The sequence below is a fragment of the Haliaeetus leucocephalus genome, unplaced genomic scaffold, assembly GCF_000737465.1.
Source record: "Haliaeetus leucocephalus isolate CR32 unplaced genomic scaffold, Haliaeetus_leucocephalus-4.0 Scaffold339, whole genome shotgun sequence".
NCBI lineage: Eukaryota > Metazoa > Chordata > Aves > Accipitriformes > Accipitridae > Haliaeetus > Haliaeetus leucocephalus.
In genome coordinates this window covers 330,862-349,177 of record NW_010972775.1, presented here as the reverse complement: position 1 = coordinate 349,177, position 18,316 = coordinate 330,862, and positions in this window count along the sequence as shown.

The window sequence follows — 18,316 nt, the reverse complement described above, 5'->3', positions numbered from 1 at the left end:
AGAAGTGGTACAGAGTTGCCTTGCATGGAGAAAGCACTTATATCTTAGGGTTGTAGTTGACTTTCAGGTTACTGTGAGTTCTCAGCACCAGCAGCAGCAGCCATGACTTCATAGAATCATAGAATGGTTTGGGTTGGAAGGGACCTTAAAGATCGTCTAGGCCCAACCCCCCTGCCATGGGCAGGGACACCTTCCACTAGACCAGGTTGCTCAAAGCCCCATCCAACCTGGCCTTGAACACTTCCAGGCATGGGGCATCCACAACCGCTCTGGGCAACTTGTGCCAGTGCCTCACCACCCTCACAGTGAAGAACTTCTTCCTTACATCTAATCTAAATCTACCCTTTTGCAGTTTAAAACCATTACTCCTCGTCCTATCACTACACTCCCTCATAAAGAGTCCCACCCCATCTTTCCTGGAGGCCCCCTTTAAGTACCAGAAGGCTGCTATAAAGTCTCTCGGGAACCTTCTCTTCTCCAGGCTGAACAACCCCAACTCTTTCAGCCTGTCTTCGTAGGAGAGGTGCTCCAGCCTCTGATCATCTTTGTGGCCCGCCTCTGGACTCGCTCCAACGTCCTTCTTATGTTGGGGGCCCCAGAGCTGAATGCAGTGCTCCAGGTGGGGTCTCACAAGAGCAGAGTAGAGGGGGAGAATCACCTCCCTCAACCTGCTGGTCACACTTCTTTTGATGCAGCCCAGGATACTGTTGGCTTTCTGGGCTGCGAGCGCACATTGCCAGGTCATGCTGAGCTTCTTGTCAACCAACATCCCCAAGTTCTTCTCCTCTGGGCTGGTCTCAATCCATTCTCCCCCAGCCTGTAATTGTGCTTGGGATTGCCCCGACCCATGTGCAGGACCTTGCACTTGGCCTTGTTGAACTTCATGAAGTTCACACGGGCCCACCTCTCAAGCCTGTTAAGGTCCCTCTGGATGGCATCCCTTCCCTCCAGCATGTCGACTGCACCAGACAGCTTGGTGTCACTGGCAAACTTGCTGAGGGTGCGTATGACTTGCATATGGCCTTCTGAGAGAGAAAGCTGAAGGGAATGAGTGAGCTTAGAGGGGTTTTGGCAGAAGAGCCTGAACCTTGCAAATGGCTGGGAAAGCCTGTCAGCTCTGCTCTGTCCACAGCGTCCCTGGTTTCAACCTGAGCTGGATCATGCCCTGCTTCCCCCAGCAAGAAGCATCATTGCTCCCCAGCTCCAGGAAGACCAAGTAGCTGCCACCTCCTCCCTGCCAGGGGCCAGCAGCTGGTTCATCTTTGTGATGCTCCCAGGAGGTCTCTGCGCTGGTGGGTGGCCATGTGTGGTATTTTACAAGGTACCTGCTGGCACAGGTGGATGCCAGCCAATTCATCCCAGTAGCTTACTTTGGGAACAGGTTCTGCTAATGCAGACAGTCTGAGCCACGGGTGCCATCGTTGGCCAAAGTCAACAGCATTCAGTACTGCTTCCATGTGCTTGGCTTGATAGGGCCCCTGATGGGTTGATAGACAGGCTGATAAGACATTGCAGAAAACTTTGTGCCTTCACCCACCTTCCTGCCAGTCACCTGCAGCCAGTGTTTTTGCTTTTCAAACCCAGACCTGATTGCAATGAGGAGATATAGCTTCTGTGCTAGAGGACCACCTCCTGAAAAAGCAGGGGAGAAGAGTAGGCAGTGGGTGGAAATGGCTGCCTGGGATAGCCTTTCCAAGATGTTGCAGCACAGGGGTGTGAGCATGTGTCCCTTGTGCTGTCCAGGAGATGCCTGTGGGTTTGGGAAGCAGGTCTCACCTCCACCTGGAGAAACACACTCCGGCTTCCTGACTGGTTGTTGGGAACCGATCACACCTGCAGAAGATCTCCACCGCTTTGTCCGTGAGACCAGACTATTCAACAAAACCTTTTGGTTTTCATCCTCACTCTTGGTTGAATGAAGACCTGTCATGATGAGGGCTTCAGAGACGAAGCAGCTCAGATCTTTGGGAATGGGAATCACTACCTGGCCTAATTACCAGCTGCCATGATTTCACAAACACATCCCAGGCTCAGAAAGGGTCTGGATGCCACAGTTACAATATTTGACAGTGCTCCTGCAGCTGTAATGGTTTATTTTTTTCCAGTTATGCTAACTGGTCTTACCTACCCACTTATGTCTTTGAAAATAGAGCACGTTGTTCCTCTAGAAATGAATGCATTTATTAGCCTCACCACCACCACCCTGTGCCCCACAGCTGAGTCTTTACAGGGATATTAATCAGTAAGAGCACCTCCAGTCCCAGGGGCTTGTTTCTGCAAGAAAACCACTCCCAGACAAATCACTGACCGCAAGTCATGACTATCCTGTTCCTGCACCAGCCCTTGCATTTGTGTCCTGAGCACAACAAAATGATGACGAGGACCAAACAGGGTAAAATTTGATTAAAGTTTAATTAAATACCCATATTTTTGGGTTACCCCTCTGGTGTATGCACTTAGATTTGGGCTGGGAATCAGTAAAGAAATATTGCTTTTCCATGGAATTTGCCACTTGTAGGTATGTTGCCTCTTTTGGGGCAGTTTGGGAGAATTGGAGAGAAGTATTTCTCTTTTGTGGATCAGCCTGGCTGTGCCAGTATCCTTCTGCAATGCAGTCACTGGATTTCAGCAGATGCGTCTTAAAATGACCCTTTCATGCCTTGAACTGAGCATTTTGACATGGACCTCTTTTCTTAGTATTTACAAAAAAAGGCTTACCTGGAAATCTTAGGGACCACTGGGTCTGTTGTCTTGTTTTCTTTTCTCAGAAAATGCTAGTTCTGAAAAATTTTCCCTTGTTACAGATTGAAAGGTTACAAGGGCATCTCTTGGGAAGATGCACAGAGTTCCTGTGATGGATTTGGCTTTATTAAACAGACACAGGAAAGTTTATATCCAATATATGTAAAAAATTTTGCGGGTGGAACCTTAAAAACTATTTTAGTATTTAACTAAGGCTAAAAATCCTTTCTTAACATATAACAGTTTAAAATGATTATTTTTTATTTCTGACCAAGAGGTCCTGTGGCTGGGGAACAACCAACCATACTCCTTGGGAAAGGGGGGAGAATTCCAGTTGGATACAAGGGAAAAAATTCATGCTGAAAGCAGTGGAGCTGCTAGACAGGGGACAGAGAAGTGGAGGGGTATCACCATCCTTGGAGACCTTTGGTGCACACCTGGTGGTCTGAGACCTCCAGAGTTCCCTCAACCCTCAAACTTTCTCTGATTCTTGCAATTTATGGGCACATTGCATGGGAGAGGGGATAACTGACTAAGCAGGTCTCTGGCCACATTCGGTAGGAAGTCACTTACCACTTAACATATGTGGATGAACAGCTTTTTGCTTAAAAAAAGTAAGTTTCTAGCTCAGAACAAAAAATACCTATTGTTTTAGGGATTAAATTTATTATACCTACTGAATGCAGCCAATGTTTACCAGAGGGTTTAAGCACTTCTTAGTGTTCAAACACCTCTTGGTGTTCACTTCTCATCACACCTGCCCTTAAAAAAGCACCATATGAAAGAAAACTGGAAGCTAACAGCTTTTTAAACTGTTTGTATTTTTAAGGAAGATTATTACAAATATACACACAAATCCAAAGTCAATATATAAACCGCAGGTGTCTAAAGAAAATATGTTGTGGTTGAGAAAGGTGATCTCCCAGAGGCGTGAGTTTTTATATCGGATCAGAGTAAAGCTGCGATGCACGGGAGGTTCTTGAACTAGAAAGTGGAAGCAAACCCTGGTGACACTCACAGAGGACAGTGTTGGGTGAGCCCTGGAAAAAATAAGATGGGTTTTCTCATGATTTTCTGAGCAGGGATAGTCAGAGATACGGACCTTTCATTTCTGGGCAAAGTCTTAGGCATGAATCTAGATCTGAAGCATTTGCAGCTCCAAAGGACAGAGAAGAAATGGCCAATGTCAAAGTCAAGATGAGAAAGGGGAGAGCTGGGCTGAGCTGTTCAGGCTAAAAACATCCCTGAGCCACTACATCTAATGCTTTTTGCAGTGGACTGTGGAAAATAATATTGTTATAACTACTTCCATTTAAATTCGTGTTTCTTCCTCCCAGTATAACCTTCTTGCATGGACAAGGCAGGATGCAAGGCAATGTTTTGGGACAGTCGCAGGAGAAAACCCAAGTGATAGAGCACTGCCAAGAACTACTGAGGAACACCTTCTCCAGAGCCTGTGATGAAGGAGAGGTACTAGGAGAGAAGACATCTGCCTTCCTGAGATAATGGAGCAGGGATGCATGCCCTTCCTTGGACAAGACGGTTCACAAAACTGTCCCAGAAAGAACAGAGGAACTGACTGGGGGAAACCAGCTCCATGTCAACCCAACAAGCCATGTGGGGCCCGATTCTTACCTGGTAACAGATCTCAAGGGCAGACACTCCTCAGAAATGCAACTGGTGTCAAGAAAGCATTTGACAGTCTTTGTTTATACTTACAGAGATGTCCTTTGAGATGTCCTGACTTGCCCACAGAAATCCTACTGCTGCTTAAAGCAGAGCCTTAGAGTAAGCATGGGCAAAACCAATCATCTGCTCTGTGAAGATTATGGGGCTAGAGAAATGTGCACATTTGCCTCTAGCACCTGAAAGTGCTGTTATATACACCTCCCTCCGTACCTCTCCCTCCCATGGATTTTGGACAGATTTCCATATCCCTTGTCTCCGTCACCTGCATCCCACTCTTTTATTCTTTTTCTAGGATCTTCTGCTACTCTGGATATTTCTGGTCACTATTAAAATGTGCATTAACTCTTTGTGGGGAAAAATGGTCAGCTGTTTTAAATAATTTTGAAAATGTTCTTCTAGGGAAGAGCAAATATAGACTTTATACCAGCATTGATGCTTGCATGACTGAGGCCATTATGGGCAAAGCTAGAGCTAACAAGTGACAAAGTGTTGGGCAGGAAAACACGTATTTTGGTAGGGAAATGCTACAGGGGCCATTTGGTTCTAAATAAGGTCATTGAAAATAATCTTATAAGAAGATGAATATAGAAAAGTAAAAGCAAATACACAGAATGTATTTTCCTCATTTTAGGACAAAACCCCCTATCTATGCCATTATGTGTTTAAATCTCTTAATAACGGCACAAAGATCTCCAGCAGAGAGCAGAAGCTGAGCTGGTGAGTCAGGCACATTGCCCAGGACCTAGGTTATGCTCGACTTACACAAAAGTGGCTACTCTAGGTACTTTTCAGTGTGAAAAAAAAATACAAAACTAAAGGACTGGGTTTCATTTGCCACAGATGAGCACTCTCAGACTGCTGTGGGCAATTCAGTATGTCTCTGTGACTCATGCTGTCCCTTGCCTTGCTCTCGTTGCTCCTTGCTTGCCCCGGCAGACCAGAACCAGCTCTCCTGGGTGAGGCTCAAGCACCAAAGCGAAAGCTCTGCCCTGGAGATGCTCATCCCAGTGCCAGCGGTAGCAACCTGCAGGAGCAGGAGGTTTTAGAAAAGCTGTAGGGACTAGAGGAGGAGGGACCTGATGGAGGCCAAGCACTTGGATGGTGACAGGGAACAGCAGATATTTGTTAGGTTGGTGCTGCCTCCCAGCTGCCACCTTGCTCATTAGGTGTCTCAAAGCAACCTTTCCGCTTCAGTCCAATGAAAACAACAGGTAACTCGGCCCAGCTTACAGTAGCAACAAAAAAACCCTCTGCTGCTTTCTTGGAGGGGAGCACTCTCCTCCGCCCATGGAGCCACACCATGCCTTTCCCTTTGAGTCATCCTTGCCTGTAGCAACACTGGAATCCTCTCATCTTGCTCAGCTGAAGTCTTTTGGAGCATTCCAGTAGGGCCCCGGACTGATTCACAGCTCTGAGAAACCATTTTCTTCCAACCCAGCAACTTTTTTGCATCCTGAGGTTCTCCCCAGCCTTGCTCCTCCAAACCCACATGGTTCCTCTTCCCTCTCAGCTGTTTCCAGCTAAGAAACACAATCCTGGTTATGTCCATGTCAACGTGGACTTCAGCTAGGAGCTAGCATGGGTGTCAGCAGTGCTCCAGGCTGTGCCTGGGACATGGAGTCTCCATGTGTGCTAAGCACGCTAATCCTGCAGGACTTTTTGCTGGAGAAGTTGGTACAGCAAACTCAGTTTGTTAACTAGAAAATTGCCCCAAGGCTCAGGCAAGAAACATCTGTGTATAAAAAAACTCTGCTAAAGTCCCAGACAGAAAACAAAGGATTGTCCTATTGAATGCCAGGTCCCATGGTAACAAACGTCTGTGAAATCACCTTTATCATCCTGTTGAAATCTTCTGCCACCCCTCAGCTGGTGATGGGTACACAGGCATCCTTACCAAACGGCTTCCTGGCAGGGCTGGGGGAACAACATTAGAAAAACACAAACCGCAATACCTTCAGAGGCTCACTGTAGGCTTTTAAAGATTACTGCCAAAATTACTGCATGGCAGGAGCCATTACCAAGATCATGAAGGCTTTGGAGGACAGCTGAGATTTGAATCATACTGTAATCAAGTCTAAAACTACATTTTCTATACCACCAATATATTACAGCTTCTGTGCAGTTCTAAAACACCTCACAGAGAAATGCATAATTGAAACAGGTTTGCACCTGAAAATAAGAAAATTAGTGATGACATAATTGCTGCTCCATTTCTGAGTTGAGCTAATTGCATCAAAAAGTTTTTAATGTAATGGTTTTCCCTGCCTCGGAGGCTACTTATCACAGCACTAGCTGCACAAAGCCACTTGTAAATATCCAGTTCAGAGGAACTGAAAGTGTACTTTTAACCAGTCTTTTGAAAAGCCTGACAACCATAATGACAAAAATGTAGAAAAATAAATTCTTTCCCCCTGAATTGCTGGCAGAGGCAGTCATGGCCAACATTGTAAGAATACCTGTGTGCAGAAATGAGCAGGTCTTGGGAAGGAGTGGTGTGGCCCTGCCAAAATGGGTTGGCAATGCAAACTATAGACAAGAGCTGAAGTGCTGTCATGTTTGTTTTGTAGAGTAAAAGTGGTGAGCAGGAAAAGACAGCAGCTCAGACTTCACAGGCCAGTGTGTTAGAGATGATTAGCTTTTTAACAGCTGTGTCTACCAATATGCATGTGAGAAACAGGTAATGACTGCTAGTTGCTTTGCTGGGGCATGCAGATGTGATGGTGATAAGCAGAAGCAATGGGCTTAGCTGCAGGAGTACATCATCTTACAAGAGACGGGATTAGCATTCAATTACAAAACGGCTTCTTTAATAGGACCAGGAACTTCCAACTCAATCACTGCTTTGGAAGAGAAGAAAATGCAGAAATGAGTCAACTCTGAAATCTCATGTGTAAGCCAATGGGTATGTTGGAAAGATGAAGGGAATGAAGAGGCCATACTTGGCATCCTAAAGACTAATTACCTGTAGTCTGCAAGTTAGGGCCAAACTTGACATCTTCCTGGCCTCCTTCCACCTTAGCCCAGGGATGTAAAGGATGGCCATCTGCCAAAGGTTAAAAGAGCAGTTGCCATCCTGTGTCACCAATCCACCAAACAAGTCTGATGTAACCTTTATGGGATTTCTCAAGGCATCATCCTGTTTCTTTCTCAGCACTGAGCTTCTACTTCTTGCCAGGGCGTGTTGCGACCCTGAGTCAGCCAAACCCTTGGCGTGGATCTCAGACTTCCCAACACCCCACAAAGACTGCTACCATAACAAATCCAGGTATAAACTAGAACAGATCACTTTTTGACTAAAAGGAACTCAAAGTAGCAAGGCTGGAAGTTAAAACCAAGAGGTTCATAAAAATTTTCCTCCAGCACTGTGTCCTTGCAGGTGTCCTTGCTTACAGACTTGGGTTTAGTCAGCTCTGCAGCTTTGAGTTCAACTCCATGGAAGGCCATTGGTCCTTCCCCATCACCCCAATGCCTGCTCCCTGCTCCTCCTTGCAGCTTATTCTGGAGATGCACCTTCCCAACTCCTTGTTGTGGCTATTACTCCTGGGCTTTCTCCCCAGCTGGGCTCAGCTGCTCCCCAGGGAAGGAGCCAACCAGTCACTCCTTTCCAAAACGAACATGATGTGCAAAATTAGAACTAGCAAATCACACAGGGTTGAGAGTTGTTTGGGGGAAGCCTTGCAGATGAGCTGTTAGACTGGTCTCCAGAGCAAGTTTTGGAGTGGGATATATCACCATGCTCATGCAGGTCAGTTCAGCCATGCAGCAGCAAAGTCACAGCCCATGAGAGCCTTCTGCCACTGGGAGAAAGTCTGTAGCTCACATGCTGAAAAAAGCCAAGAATTCATCAGTTGCACTACTGGTCTTCAGGCAGGTGCAGAAGAGCTACCTTGTATTCCAGCTGGAAGCCCAACATCTCTGGGATGGGACTCAACAGGCTCCAGCCTACTCCCAGCATTGGCGTGCTAGGCTTTCTCCCCAGCTCAAGTCAAGCCAGCTTTCCATGCTCAGCCTCCTCCATCAGCAGCATTTCCATTACATTTCTGAAGGAATGCCATTTGTACGTGGACAGTGGGTTGGTCATGCCAAGCCCAGGACACCTTTCCAACCACACCTAGCTCTTAGTTATTTGGCCCCAAAAGGATGCTCCAGATCATTCCTGCTGCTCACAGTGTAAAGGTGAGTATGCAAACCCTACATACCTTTCATAAAAGTAATGCATAGTCTCCTCCACCGCCTAATACAAACACTTTAGATAAAACATCAGCATTAGATGGAACAAATGCATAACAAAGCCAATATGTGAGAGTTCAGCAGCTTCTTCAACTCTCACATATTTGCTTTGTTATGCATTTGTTCCGTCTAATGATGACTTTTTTTCTAAGGTATTTGCATTAGAAGGTGGCAGAAACTATGCATTGCTTTTATGAAAGGTATGTAGGACAAGCCATTCCTACCCCTAGGATATCATCCCAGGCTTATAAATGGGAATGGCCATTTAGCAGTAGACAAGAGAGGGACTGAATGGGAACTGTGTTTCCTCTGTGGATGAAGATTTCAGGGTGGACAGTGATTTTGTGATCTCCCTAGGTTGCTCCCTCCCCTTGGCAGAGATGCTCCTCAAGTCATCAGCAGTTTGGCCAGCAAGCAAGAACTACATAAACATCTGTTGTTAGAAGATCCACAGTCTTTGGAAAGGAGGAATTTATTTGGCCCCAAATCCTGCTATTCTCATCAGTAAGAGAGGCTTCTCTGACGCCTTCTGATGCTTTGGGAACTGGAGTTCTGTGCAGCAATCAGCCAGACATACGGTGGCACCAGGGTAATCTCTGGTTACTTTCTGCAGAAATGTACGTCATGAGGTGCTCTTTGCTCTTAACATCCATCTGGCTTGGAGCACAGACTAGCACTGCCTCAATGCACCCTGATGGTTACCGTATATGAAGTTTGGTTAATCTTTTCCCTCCTTGGGAGGAGAGCAGAGAAGGACAAGAATGTCACACCTCTGTGTACTCAGGATGAGATTAAACAAGGAGGAAAACCCTCCTGGAAGACTTCACTGTTAGGCTCTCCATGTTTCTGGGAAGACCACTGAACAATGAACTGCTGTGCTGTTTGAGGCCTTTTTTTGGTGACCTTGGGCAAGCTCTCCAGGTGTCTGGTGCTGCCAGAGGAAGGAGAAACCTGGAAGCTGCAGCTACCCAGGTTATCACTGGACTCACAACACGTCTTCTGTCTGTCTGCGGGTTTTACTCTCCAAGCAGGGCTCCTGCTGCCTGGATAGATTTTTATGTCAGTTGCATCCTACCCTGCTGACGTCCAATCTCCCCCGGACCCAGGACACATTCAGGAGCCTGTCACTGCTCCTACTGTATCCAAGTCCCTGCTCCTGGGGATGTTCACAGCATGGACCACTTGCATTCATCTCATCTGCTCATGGTGCCAAGCTTGTTTCTTCTCTCAACATCTTCCCCCTGGACATTTACCTAGATACCCTAAATAATTTTTGTTAAAGTCTCAACCTCTTTTGCCCATATAGGCTATTAATGCTATCCAAGGGCCAAGATTCCACTGGGGCCAATACTTGCCCTCCTGCTCACACCTGTCTGAGAAATGGGGTCCATGCCACATCAGAAACAAGAGCTTTACACCCTCACCCCCTGAAGAAGAGGAAGTTACTTAATCCCCTGCAAGATCTAGCATTCACTTCTAGCCCTGGGTGGTTGAATTTATTGTAAATAGGTCACCTTGTTTAACAAGAAAGAATGTCAACACATTTTTATTAACTTCCCAAACAAACCTTGAGGGGTAGGGCAACAAACTAGTACCTAGCTTCCTTGATGTTTTTGTTTCCCTGTGTTTCCTCATCTGTTGAGAGAGTGTGGTTTATGATTCATTCCAGAGTGTTTAGTTATTTGAGATGTGTTTAAAGACATGTGGGGTTGTTTTTTTTTAGTATTCCTTCATACTGCTGGCATTGAACTTAGTGGTGGATGGCGCAGGCATGGATTAGATATGGCTACAAAACAAAGCAAATAATAACTGCCTTCAGCCCAGTGCTGCTAAAAAAAGACCAGGCTCTTCCAGGAAACACACCCTGGGGAATGACCCAGCACATGAGAGAGACAAAGTGCAAACTCCTATTGCCCAGCACCTATCTTGGAGTATTGATCCCTGCTGAGAAGTAGCTGGACCTTCCGCATAGCCAAATACCTGTGTGGAGAACGTAGTAGCTTCCTTATGCATTACCCAAGCTCTGTTGCTGCTCCTCACTACCATCCCTGTCTCCATCACACCATGGTCCAGGGTCCCTTCTCTGCCTTCAGACCTCCTTGTAGGTAGTCCTCCAGTTACTGACCTGCATCTCTCACCAAGCCCCACTTGTTTTGTGCTCTGTTGTCCCATTTCTGTGCTTCACTCACAGGGAGCTTTCTGCTCTTTCAGCCGGTCCCCCAGGTATGAAACAGCTCCCCCAAAACTGGCTTCATCTCTCCTGCATGGATCTGTCAGGGCCCAGCTGCCCATGAGGACTTCATGATGGTTTCAGAGACAACTATATCACGACTGTGGGAAAAGCTCTGAAAAGCATTCAGACAGCTTCTCCTTCATCAAAAGTCATGGTCCTTTCTTATGGAAAAATAGAAATACTAGAAGCCCAAAACATAGGCTGCTGACTGCACTGGTGAGTCTGGACCAAGCCATTTCTCTGGCGTTGAACGTGAGTACCATGTGACTGCATCTTAAACCATTCTGGAGTCAATGGTGTGTGACAAGTAGCAGAAAAAAACAGAAAAAAGCCAAAGACACGAACAAGATAGTCATGTTCATGCAGACAGATAGCTTCAGGGTGGTACATGGAGAAAGGGATGCTGCAATGGAGGGGAAGTAACATCACCGACCACTTCATTTTGCCTGTGTTTGTGGAAGCAGGACTTTGAGTATATCCTTCCAGAGGGGTGTTGGGAAGGTTGGTTGACTGTGAAGTCCATCGGAGGGTCACTAAGATGGTTGAGACTGAAGTACGTAGCATATGACGAGATGCTGAAGGAGCTGGACTTGTCTTTCTTACAGAAGAGAAGGTTTCTAGGGAATATAATTGCTGCCTTCAGTTACCTAGAGGGAGGATATAGAGAAGACAGAGCCAGACTTTTCTCAGAAACTCCCAGAGCAAGGACAAGAGGCAACAGCTCGAACTGCAGTAGGGACATTCCAGGAAAGGAAAAAATTGCTTACCTTAAGCATGGTGCAGCTGTGGGACAGGCCCAAAGATTTGCAAAGGGATCGCCAACCATGAGAACATCACCACCAGAATGGACAAGGCACTAAGCAACCTCATGTGGCTTTGAAGTTAACCCTGCTTTGGCCAGGAGATGGATGAGAGACCCCCAGTAGGTCCTTGTAGGCTAAATCTCTCTGTGATTATACGGTGATAGGTTCTGATGACTGCATTTCTTTGTCCCACTTATCTTGTGTTAATTCCATGAGTAAGGTTCCTGTGGGGCCAGAAACAGTCAGATGGGTTTTATTTTGCTGCTGTGATGCATTGCAGATTAGCCACAGCTAGAGAGAGGATATAGGCAAAGGACATTGGGCTCTTAGGGGCATTTAAAACATGACTGTTGGTGTCTTTTACTCACCTGTGCAAGGTTAGTATCAAATTTGAATTCAGGCAGGAATTTCAGTAGGGTATTGCATAGCTGTGGCATATGGAGGGTCGTGGATTAAACATTAATGATTAATCCAGGCAAGTCTCCTGTATTAAACACCTGCTGCCCAAATGTCATGTTCTGATGGTTTGGACCAAGAAGCAGATCTGGTTATAGTCCACCAACATGCAGCATGAGCACATGCAGGCAGACTACTAGCCTAGGAAACTGATGGTAGTGCTTGGTTCCCATGAATGGCAGTAAGGCTGGCGAGGTGGTTGATAGAGTGTGCTGGTTTTGGCTGGGATAGAGTTAATTTTATTCACAGTAGCTTGTATGGGGCTATGCTTTGGATTTGTGCTGGAAACAGTGTTGATAATACAGAGATGTTTTAGTTACTGCTGAGCAGTGCTCACACAGGGTCAAGGCCTTTTCTGGTTCTCACCCCACGCCACCAGTGAGTAGGTTGGGGGTGCACAAGAAGTCGGGAGGGGACACAGCCGGGACAGCTAACCCCAACTGCCTGGAGGGACATGCCAGACCATATGACGTCATGCTCAGCATATAAAGCTGGGGGAAGAAGAGGGAGGGACATTTGGAGCGATGGTGTTTGTCTTCCCAAGTCACCGTTACGGGTGATGGAGCCCTGCTGTCCTGGAGATGACTGAACACCTGCCTGCTGATGGGAAGTGGTGAATGAATTCCTTGCTTTGCTTGCGTGCACGGCTTTTGCTTTCCCTATTAAACCATCTTTATCTCAACCCATGAGTTTTCTCATTTTTATTCTTCCAATTCTCTCCCCCATCCCATCAGGGGAAAGTGAGCAAGTGGCTGTGTGGGGCTTAGTTGCCAGCTGGGGTTAAACCATGACACAGAGGAGATTTGGCAGTCTCTTGAGTGAAAAGTGGCCATAAAGTCAGTAAAATTGTACTTCAAACAGAAGGGGATCAGAGCAGGCAGATGGGGACACAGCAACACTGTTAAGAGAACAATGCTGTTATGTGGATATGGTAGCGTGGGATTTACCTGCTCATGGGGTGCAACATCAGAGCAAGGAAGGAAGCAGTATGGGAGACTTGAAAATACATTAGCAAGAAGATCTTGCTGCTTGTAAAGCTGTTTTATAACCGCAGGTGTCTGGGAGAGTGGTTTGTCCTTATAAGCTCCTGGGAGCAGGACCAGAGCCCAGGGCTCTCTGCTCCCATCAGTCTTGGGTTCAGTCCCCTCTGTACTTTTACTTGAGCCAGTGCTTTAACCACTAGGCACTTATGTAAAGGTATAGAGCTCTGCCATTGTCCGATGTCTTAGCAAATCTGGCTGAAGAGGGGTGTTTCTGGGCATGCAAAGTTAGTCATAGAGGAAAGCAAAGTTTCTCTGGGTTGTGGCCCTGGCCTCAAAACCCTACACTCCACCAAACTGTCTTGGGTGACTACGTGGCAGTTTGCACCCTGCCCTTGCGCAGCCTGCAAGCCTCTTAGGTGACTCACACTACTGCATCTGTGGGCTTGGGTTATTCCAGGGAAGGACATACAAAACAAGTAGGTTGACACATGCGCCAGTGCCAGCCACACAACACGTCGCAGATCCACTGCTGCCATTCAGGCAAAGCTCACTTGCAAAAGAGGTTGTTTGTAAGCTCTGTATTTCTGAGAATAAACATGCTGTGCAGAGGGGCTGTTCAGCCACCTTACTTCTGGTCCTGCCTCAGGCTTGGGACCAGGACAGACCCAGACAGTTGATGTGAAGGGTACAGCCACCTCTCCCAGGAAGGGGGAATGCACATGCCTTCATGGTCTCAAAAAGCTGACACACGATTGCTAAAGGGTTGTCTCACAAGGACATTTCAAATGATTCCCCGAGCTGTACTCTTCTGTGAAAAATTACATTAACTATTAATTGATGGGATGATATGAAGTGTGATGTCTTGTCAGCATGCAAGGATGCCAGCAGGTGTGGACAAGGAATTCAGCAGCTGAGGATGGCTTCTGAGGAAATTATAAATTGGAGCTACGCAAATAACTACGTGTTTAGGAAATATCTGACTGATTGAATCATGGCATCCACAGAAAAGGTGGAGTGAGTGCTGGCATGTACATACAAGGATGGCTGAAGGTTTTGACCCAGAACAGAACAATGCTGCAAAATTTATAACCAGCAGCCACAAAGGCTCCCAGGATGTTCTCCTGCCCTCACCCAGCTGGCTGGCCAGTTAGAAATGTTGGATACCAATATATTCCTCTATCTATCTTCCCAGTGGAGCATCTGGTGAAGTGCTCAGAGGACAAGGAGCAGGGGCAAGCTCTGTGGTCGTGCACTCGAAGACCCAAAAAAGCAAAGGAATGGGTTTTGGGGGTATGACTAAACATTTTAAAATAAGGAGTGTTGATAGGTATTTTGAGCTGCATCGCTGTTGGCACGTTCAGCAATAGAGGCTCTTTTTTTTTTTGGAATAAATCCTCTCAAGATAAAATTCTCTGAGGGCTTGTCTCTGCAGGGAGTTAATATTTAAAAATACAACCTGGTGTTATTATTTCAGAATATAATTGCCCACACTTGGAGATATTCCATAGGATTATTGAACTTCATTTGCAGACTTAATCTGAATCTAGGTCTGGTGGCCGTGACCTACCTTACGCAGCCCTAACACTCGTGCTTACTTTGGTTTGGAGGTGAGATAAGGCTGTCACAAGATGGTGGCTTTATGTCTGAGGTGCTGTTACGGCATCTTCTCTCTTTGGGAGAAAGAAGTTATTACTGTATTTTTTAATTGGTTTCTTTTTCTAACTGTTGTCAAAGGTGCCGGTAGATCTGGATAGGCGTCTTAGAATTTTCTGCATCAATTTGGGAGAAAATACTTGATCTAATTGGTCAGAAATAGAATTGCTATGCTGGGATGTGCAAGAGCTTCAGAGGGACCCTCCTAAGGGTGACAACGCCTCCCAGGCAAACATGGAAATAATTTATAGGGTAAATAAGGGGAAGGGAATAGAAGTAGCTGCATCCAATGTAAGTTCTACTTGAGCTGTGCATGGAGATGGAGAACTCATGAAGGTGGAGAGATTGGGCTCAGGCTACAGGGAATTTAGCCCTTTGGTTACATTTTGGACCAGGCAAAGGCTTGCACTGCCATCTGATACTTACAGCAGATATTTCCCTTCTCCACACAGGGCCCCCATGCCAACACTACACCCAAGGCTGCCCCACCACGTGGAACTGCTGAAAGATCACTGCAAGGAGCCTGGGGTCCAAAACCCTCCATGTCCTCACCCTCCATGGGGAACTGGGGGGTGTGTGACCTGCGGCGTTGCCCTTTGTTTCGGGGGAGCTCCTCCTCCTAGACATGGATATGACTCCCCCTGAGGTCATACCACCCCTCTCCTCACCTGAGACGGTCCAGAGAGGTGTTTCACAACTTGCAAACAAGGAAAATACATGCCGAGTTTGACTGCTATAAGTGAACTGAGTTATAGTCATGTCAACAAAGCACCTATTTTCCTTCCTAGGGAGGCAACAATGATCCTGATCATTGACTAAAAAGGCAAACACATATTTTTGTTGAGCTACTAGGAAGAAAATTAACTCTATCCCAGCTGAAACCAGGACACTAATGCAAAGTGAAACAGTTCTGGCAATAAGGACTGTTTTGCAAGGTCAGCTTATGGTTATGACATGATCTTTATAACACCGCTGTTGCATGCTTGAAGGAATGTGAATGACCTCTGTGGTCAGTAAAAGCTGGATGCCCGTAAGCATAAGTGAAAAAGAAATGAATGTGCAATTAAGTCCTAAGTATGTTTTGTTTAGAGCTTTCTTTGGTTGGCAGTCAAAAGAACTTGCCAGGCAGTGTTGAAGGCAAACAAAGAGAAATGGACCATGCTAACAGCTTCAAAACTTCTTTTAAATGAGGATCTCGGAGGACTTGTAGCAGCTGGCAAAATCCTCATGATCTTGAAGCAAGAGCAGACCCAGTCTGCATGCTGGAGCTAGCTGCCAGGCAGCAAATACTGGCAGAGAAAACACAGATGGAAAATGTGAAGGGGATCTGATCCTGAAGGAAAGCAGGAAAGAGAAGGGGGGGAAACTGAAGACACCATGCTGACAGTCATGGCAGGGAGGAGCAGAACAGCTGAAGGAACCAGTTCTCCTGCCCCAACAAAAAGCCACTTCTCTGCCCAAATGCTGGCAAGGAACCACCTTCCTCCCCATCTTAGTGCAGGGCAGGAGCAGAGGCTGTCTGGCTACAGGGCTGTGTTGGCCGAGGGCATTGCTGTGCCTTGAGAGGAAGAGCCAGCACCATCAGTTCCTCCTGGGAGAGATGATGACAAAACCAAAGCACTTTAAATCTGCCACCCCGCCCTGTCAAGGCAGTGACACCCTGGGCGCAGCAGCAGCCAGAGGCTGGGTTCTTCAGAGCATTCCCTGCTGCGCAAAAGCAGATCAAAGCAGCACAGAAGCCACTTTCATAACAAGACAAAGCCCGTGGCAATTCAAACACACATTTTTTTGGCTTGCCCAACACACCTGCCATTGGCCTGGTCTGTTTGATGCACACAGAGGAAATCTCGGTGTGCGCTGCAGCATGCAGGCAACCAGCACTGCTTCTGCAATGGCAGTCTGCAACTGCACCCCAAGAAACGGAGGTAGTTTCAAATGGCGAGAAATTATCCAGGGCAAACATTGAGCCTGGGAGAAACTTCCCTTGAGAAAAGGAGGGATAAGGCTGCATGGGAATTGCCAGCTTCCCGGGCATCCCCAGACATGCTTAATTCTAAGTAGCTCCACTTATTCAGGGTTTTATCTGACAATCAGCAATACTGGGGAAGAGAGACCATCAGGAGAGAGAGATTTAGTGATGCAGGAGCTGAAGATGACTCCTGGGACTGCACCCAGTGGAGCCCTCAACACCCTGCAATGCACTTGGGGAACAAAACCAACATAAGAACCCAAAGGACTTGTATTCTAGCAAGAGCCCCAAGTTCCCAGCAGAGCCCCCAGTACATGCCTCCAGATTTCTTCAGATTTAGGGATCCAAAGGGCCAGGCTGCACATTGCTGGTAGAGCTGTGGGATTTCACAGTGACTTCCACGCTGGGATACAGACAGAACAATGCAGACAATTTGCATGGCAAGTCAAGTTTGCAGGTTAGCTGCAAATATATCCTAAAAAGGAGAGGCGCGAACGGGTGCCTTGAGAAAACAAGCATGTCCAGGAAGAGATGGCCATTCCCCGTCTTCCTGTAACTTGCAGAAATGTAAATATTCCTGCTTCATCCACTGAGGCAGTGGATGCGGCAGGAGTTGCTTTGCTGTGTAAATACTGAGTAAGGTGTTTTGTCCCAGCTTCCCTCACACACACGCTCCTTCCCTGCCCTCAGAGTAACCACAGGGGTGGCTCACAGCCACTAATTTGATGCTGACCGACTCAGATACGCATTACGGGGAATGACACTGTTAGGGAGGAAAAAAACACATATGCCTGGAAGGTGAAACATTTTTGCCAGAAGGAAGGGAAATTCATAGATACTCCCATTCATGCAAGCAAGAGGAAGCAATAATATTAGAAGTGCAGGCTATTTTTAGCTGGTTCTGGCAACTTTGCATGACATATCCTGTACATTTTCTGTTTTTCCAAGGAAGTCAAGCTCGCAAAGCTTTCAGTTTCAGAATGCTCTCAGGGGACACTGGAGTGGATAATCTTCTTGAGATCTTTGCCAACTCTGTTTGGGTGGAAAACCTCTTATCCTGATACCCAGAATCCCTGAAATATCTTTTTTTTTTTTTTTCCCCAGTAAGCCTTTCTCACAGCTGAGCTCTCCATCTTCCAACCATTCTGTGTCCAGTTGCGTCCAGGCAAGCCCACGGCCCCCCATTTTGTTGCATTTTAGTCAAAGTGCAGGGTGCCGTGTTGCCACTGGCTTCACACCAGCGGTGGTTTGAACCAAGCCACTCAGTTTAGCACAGAAGCCGCAGGCATCCAGGTGGACACGACGGGAGAAGGGCCATGGCCAGGTGGCACCCAGTTACGCTCTGAAACACCGGGACCGCTGCAGCCCTGCCCAAGCCCGCGTCCGGCCAGGGTTAGGGTGCAGGGAAGGGTGGCCGGTGGGCCCCCAGCTGAAGCTGCTCCCCAGGCGCTGCGAGTGCCGGGGGGGTAAGGCTGTGGGGCTGAAGGGGCCTGACGCTGCGGCCTGCTGGGCCCCGGGTGCCCCGCGGGGCAGGCCCAGCCCTGGGCCTGGGCCTGGG